The following is a 7,076-nucleotide window of genomic DNA, read 5'->3' on the forward strand; positions in this document are numbered from 1 at the left end:
ACAGGATTCTTCTTGTTCATTACTATATTTCACAAATTACCGCCCGCAATGGGGAAGAGTGTCGCCCCTGGCGATGAAACTCCCCCAATCGTCATTATTAAAATTAAGTTGTTGTTGTTGTTGTTGTGTGACGAGTCCGCATTATCGTCGTGGAGTCTTCGTACTTTACGTCGTCAAGCTCGCGTGACAGTTGTTCTTCACCTTGTTGTTCTTGGCTACAATTGCGAGAAACAAAATCAAAGTGCAGGATCTGACGCAACGCTGGCCTCACATCTCCATGTTTTTTATCTTTCAATCAATCAACCAATCAACACTTCCAAACAGCCTGGGCCTCACATTATGCAAAGCAGTGGATGAAATTATATTAACTGCTTTCACTCTCTATCTTTTATTAGTTTTCGCCAACATAAAGATCAACATCTTCAGAAAGTGCCCTCTCAGTGCGCTACGTTTGCGTTGTCTACTTATTAATCGGACTTGAAAGCAAACACCCTAGGGGCCAAGATGATCGCGGCAGATGCGCGAAAAATCGGTATGATTTTTCCGCGAAAATTTCAGAAAAACCGATATGGTTCGTTTCGCGGCGGGTACAGCGCGAAGGGAGTTTTGAGAAAGGGCTGAATGGCGACGGGTACAATCGCGAATGGGTAGTTACGATATACAGCCGTCAGGATGCTTGCATCATGGTTGCCCCATATGTATATTACAAAGACAAAAAAGTCAAGTTATAGCTCCGTTGGTAGCGTACTGGCTTTCCCTTGCAAAAATTTTTTTGGACATGCTTTAGAATTGCAATTGAAAAAAGTCAAAAGAGGCAATTGAAATTCAATAGAATTGCTTTTGAATTTATTTGGAAAAACGTTTGGAACTTCTTTTGACTTCATTTGGTTATTTGGGACAGACTTCCTTTCGACTTTTGTCAAAAGAATCTCTTTTGAACTTTTGCAATTGCCATTCAATTGACACTTTTATGACATCAATTGGTCTTTCTTTTGACACCTATTTGCCATTAATTTGATTTTCTTTTGACATAATGCCCAAATGTACCTCGTTGGCTCCCCAAATAGCACCCAGTACCCCTGGTATTCACGACAAAGAAGCCATCTGTTACTGATAATACACATAATTTATTACGGGTGATTATTTCATTTTCGAAAGCATGGACACAACACTCTCCTTGATCTCTCGCAGACTTGTTGTTTTCTTGCATCTGCATGGTGCAAAAGAAGTGCAGATTACCATCTTGGTCTACTTCTGGCAGTCCAGCTCCAACTCTTAGAACATGGTTGTTGCTGCCAATCGCATTGCAAAAGTGTGCCACATGAATGTGATGGTTCCAGCAAGCCAAATCACGAGGTTGACACTGCAGGAGTACAATTATGAGCTCAGGAACGCGGGTACGATCCCGACCGAGTGCGGTAGGAGTGTGGAGGAGGTAAACGCCTTTGAGTAATTATTTTTAATACACTTACAAAAACACAGAAAATTACCACAAAAATCTGAAGACAGTTACAAACAATGAAGCGTAACGATTATACATAACAGCGTTACGAAACCTACGAACGCCACAATTAAAGATGTCAACAGCTGAAAAGTTGCTCAAGTATCTGCGCATACTTCGCGAGAAAGGAGAGAAGTGTGAAGGAACTTCGACAACCACGATTTGAAAGGAACTCTGCCTGTAATAGATGCTGATCACTCGATACAAAATAACATACCATGAAAGCAAAGGAAAAGACCATCGCGGGACACCCTGCTCGAGCACAGCGTGTTTATACCTAGCATATCCAGTAGACTACCACAGTAAAATGTTTCCTGCGACGTGCGCCAGTTTTTTCCAGCGCACATTGAAGAGCCACAGGTCGTCGAAATTGTCCGTATATAGTCCGACCCTGCGACCCGTGCCGTAATCATGTTTTGAAACATTACTGGGTGACGTATAAAGGCAAACCTCCATGGAACGAAATTTTTGCAACAAAGTTCGCGCGGCAGACTGCCACGCGCGCTACGCTGGCAGTTGTTGGCCGGCGCCAGCTCCATGGGACGAAAAACCAGCGGACGGCGTCGGAAAGTCATGCTCTGATGTCACTGTTGCCAGAGTACGAGGTGAAAGCTTAGTGAAATCAGCTGCTCGAAAAAATGCACTTAATGTCACAAATTTTGCAACTAAATCCAACAACTCTCTGAAAAAGTGTGCCCAGTATTGTGCCGAAAGGCATATTGACTACTGCGAAAGGAAAACAAGTTTCTGGGCAGAGAATGCCTGGCGTTCTAGCAGTGCAGTAGGCGAAACAGCAAGCAGACGACAGCATACCATAGCAAGAAGAAGAAGACAACGACGACGACTCACGAGAGCAAACGACCACGTGCAGACGACAAGGCAGCGTAGCTGGCCTAGATTCGTAGCGGAAGAGCGCTTTGATTGGTTCATGCGCAGTTGACGCTTCTGGAATCGCGTACGCTGGGCGAAAATATCTGGCATGGGCAGATCGCCGGCGGACGCTCACATTGTTGAAGCCTCGCCTTGGGCGTCTGACGCTGAGCGAAGTTCGTAGCTTTTTCGCTGTACATTCGCTCCATGGAGGTTGGCCTTTCATGATCATCCCGTGTCACCGATTTTCAAATATCCGCCACCTTGCGAACGACACGAGCGCCTCTAGTAGGTGTTTGCTCTAACGTGTCCAGAAATTATATTTAAAGCGAGCGAGAAAAGAAAAGCAAGAGGTACTTTTCTGCTATTTGAGTAAGAAACAAGTACTGCTTCACTATAGTAGCACCTGTTTCTTAGTCAAGCAGCTCAAAAGTAGCGCTCGTTTCTCTTTTATCGCTAGCTTTAAATAAAATTTCTGGACACGTTAGAGCAAACACCCTGTATATAGGTTCAATTATGTAAAAAAGAAACGAAACGCGAAGTGCCACCGACACTTTTTTTTTGTAACATGCGAGTACATCTGCCGAATGCGAAACGGATGGTGCATTCATGGGACAACCTCACCATTCAAAATAAGACTAGTGCACCGCGGCGAAACCTATTCCGCAGGTAGCTGATTTTCGGTGACACAGTCGTGCGACCTCAGTGAATTGTGAAAGCGTTCTTTCGGGATTCAGCTGAATGTCCGTGAAGTCGGGGAGCCTCAACCTCAACATCCACAGCCGTGTCAACATCTCATTGTGCCTAATACTTCTTCATGCAATGTGTCCCGCGAGTTGTGATAGTTTTGACGTCAAAGGAGCAATAGCTACGACCCTTCGTATTCGTATTCATAAGCACGTGATCACTTCCGCAGTGCTCCAGTGACGGACGCACCTGCAGTCACAGCCGGATGAATTTCGCTGTTCGCAGTGCCGATCATCTACGTGTGTATTACCCAACTTGTTGTGAAACTTAGAATGCAGGTTCGCATCGACATAAATGCCTGTCTTTCACATTTACCCGACCATAGCCTCCTATATACTTCAATGCCTGCCCAGTCGAAGCGGAACCCATGCGAACCGGCCGTCCACTGTAGTGGCGCCACATACACGGGGTATGATCATCATATCGCTCCGTCTTCTGGCGCGTGATGTTTCGGTTTCGCACGTGACTGCAGCGTCGTCTGCCTGCCAGCTTGTTCGGTCTGTCTGGTGTCAACCTATACCCTCATCTGCTTCCAAGCCTGTCACTATACATATAAATTGGAAAATCTGTATGCTCTTCGTTTATTTTGAGGTATCAAGTGCACCTCTGTGAGCAACAAATAGTAGGTTTTCCGTAATGATTGCATGCGTATTCGGGTTCGCTTCTGCCAAAGTGGAGAAGCCAGAAAGGCACTAGAGGGCGTAACTAGAGTATGCACTTGTAACCTTTCGGATAAGGCTTGGTGTGTTATTTGTGCCCTGAAAGTACGTCCACTGCCTGCATGTTTCACATCAACAAATGCTTCCATGACACAACGCGAAGCAACTTAGGATATGCCTGACTTTTCGTCAGTGGCGTAGCGATGGGGGGGGGGGGGGGCTTTGAGCTCTTTAGCCCTCCCCCTTCGAAACCACACCTAATCGTAGTGCATCTGGGGAAGGACAAAGAACGGAAATCGGCCTTTCCCATATAAGGGAGAGAATGGCATAACACAGGCAAGCTGGTGGAGGAACTCCATGACTGACAAGCCTGAGTCTCGGCAGAGATGCAAACACACGACAAGGGGACTCAGTCGTGGACCTTGTCGTGTGTTTGCATATCTGCCCAGAGTCAGACTTTTGAGTCATAAAGTTCCCATATGAGCTTCCCATAGATCCTCTCCCAAAACTTTTTGTTTTCTGGCTATACGTCACTGCCTCTCATAGCTGTGGTCTCGATCGCGGAGATGAATTCCCCTGCGCCTTTGCACTGCTGAATCACCTGCCGAAATCATATCGTACGTCGGATGACAATCGATTATCACGATTCGAAGGGTCACGGGTTCGCTCCTTTCTATCTCCTTTCTGCTTTTGATCTTACTTTTTTTACGGGGAGGGGATGACTTGGTGGACGATTCTGTGACTCTTCACATCGTTGCCGGAGAGTGTCTGAGACAGAGACTGTCTGACAAGACAGATGTCTGGGAAATCTCGTTCCGGGCATTTTCCTCCTGTTATCGCCATACCGTGTACTGACGCTGGCAGCATACCGAGACGCCCTGACGGCGTCATGAAAACTTCCGCGGTGCACTTTCACTCCTGGCACAGGTGAGACGTCGGCATGTCATATTGTTGCTTGCCTGGGTGCAAGTCTGACTCTAAGAACAAAGTCAAAGGCATCTCGTTTCATGAGATACCTAGTGAGGAGCGACTTCGAGTACAGTGGCTGAAAGCCATCTCTCGGCTAGACTGGTGCCCAAAAACATAATCATCGGTCTGCAGCCTCCAAGAAAGTTGCAAGACACGTCGGCTGAAAAGGGGTGCGGTTCCGAGTGTGTTTCAGGATACGTATTCCAGCCCTCAAGCTCCAAAGAAGAAAAGGGCCGAAGACGGAGCCGCACAGACTAATGCCAATATTCCAAAGACTTTCTGCGTTTTGCAGCCCCACCTACTGTCCATGGCGTGGAGTTTGTGCAAAAGGGGCGAGTTCTCAGCTCCCCATCGTCGCAAGGTTCCGGTCTCAATAGCGGCTGTGCAGACGTGAACGTTTTCTCGCAAAGCGTAAATGTGACACCTACGCTAAAGGACCAAGCCGTCCAAGTCGACATTAAAGTCCGCACGTCCGCATCTGTGCTCGAACGTCGCAGGTGGTCACGTAAAGAGAGAGACCGAAAATCCCGGATCAGGAAGCTGCAGCTTTCGCTTGATAGCGTTAAAACTGAACTGAAGGACTTGAAGGAGGGAAGGAATGTGTCCCAATATCTAGATGTGGTAGCCGCCGCTGAAACAAAAGACGTCCGGGCAAGCTTTCTGTTGGACCAGGTCAAAAATTTCAAACGGAAAACACCATCATGGTCCGACCTGACCTTGCGCCATGCCGTTGTGCTGAAGAGCCTGTCCACGCAAGCTTACGAACATCTAAGATCCGAGGACCTCTTAAAGTTGCCTAGCCTGGAGGACGTTTCAGCGATACACAGGGAAAATTTGCACGGCTACCGGACAAGTGGGATCCATACCCTTTGTTCAAAAAAGGCTGCAGTCTGAGTCTGACGCAGTAAGCGCGCCTCAAGCGAAAGTTTGCTCCCTGGTCGTCGACGAAATGAAAATCAAAGAACGTTTGCAGTACTTGAAGTATCGTGAAGCATTTGTAGGGGAGGTAAAACTGGGACCTGATCAAGAGCCTACCGAATCCAATGACCCGATTCTAGCCAATGCCCTCCTATGCTTCGTTCTGAATGGACTCTCGCGCTCTCTCAGAATTCCAGTAGGATATTTTCTGACAAGAAACTGCACCGGCTCTCAGCTTCATGAGATAAATCTCTACGTTATACGAGAGGTGGAAAAGGTCGGGTTCGAGGTCGTTCGCATCGTAACGGACAACTACAAGGTCAATGTCCTTGCTATGCGCTTACTGTGCGGTGGGAACTTGTCGCACATCATCAAGCATCCAAATGACCCGGCAAGAAAATTCTTGCTAGCGTTCGACCAGTGCCACCTCCTGAAGAACGTCTGGTCACAGTTCTTAGCACGTGATCTTGGAAAGGACGGGCAGATCTCCTCAGTACACGTGAAGAACCTGTACAAAATGCAGCAGGGGGGGGGGGGGGACAGTACGGTCAAGCCCGTTCGATTCTTGACGCGGAAAATCGTATTTCCAACAAACTTGGAAAAAATGAACGTGAAACGCGCTGTCCAGCTTCTGTCCACACCGGTGTCAGCATCCCTAAAATGTCTTTACGAACAGGCTGGCCATGCCTGTGACCTCAGCTTTGCGAATGCTGCTTGCACCATAAAATTCATGCAAATAATTCACCGCTGGTTCCTGCTCATGGACATGAGTAACTGTACACAACATATCCACCAGAATCGGCCTGAGTGCAAAGAGTACCGCCATACCGATGATGAGCGCCTTGACTGGCTAGAAGACGATTTGCTCAGCTACCTGAACACCATGAAGAAAGAAAGCACAAAAAAAGCAATTCCTAAGCCAGGAGACTTATGAAGGCCTCGTATTCGCCACGCTGTCGAACGTCAACTGCGTACGGTACCTTCTGGAGGAATGTTCCGGAATGGAGGAATGTTCAGGAATGGAAGGCGTTTACTAACCATGCTGTGCACGAAGTTCTTCAGACCAGTCCTAACAAATTATGCTATGACTGTCACGGACAAATGCGATCTTGCAAATATCTTCTTTGCAAAGCCGATTTCGAGGAAGGCACTCAAGGTATAACTACGGTAAAATCCGATTTTATTCCATTGATGCCATGTGATGATTCAGGACAGCACCGCCGTAAAAAAAAAAAAGAAGAAAAAGAAAAAGAAAACCCGAAAAGGGCATCTGTGCGAACCATGGTGCGCACATTGCACTAAAGGTGCCACAGGAATTGATGCTGTAGTATATGTTCCGAACACGGAGTGCACCTCACCAATCACAAGTTATAGCGGAAAACCGCAATTCTTCCACCCATGAAACGCAACTT

Source organism: Ornithodoros turicata, chromosome 1 (genome assembly GCF_037126465.1).
Source record: "Ornithodoros turicata isolate Travis chromosome 1, ASM3712646v1, whole genome shotgun sequence".
Taxonomy (NCBI): Eukaryota; Metazoa; Arthropoda; class Arachnida; order Ixodida; family Argasidae; genus Ornithodoros; species Ornithodoros turicata.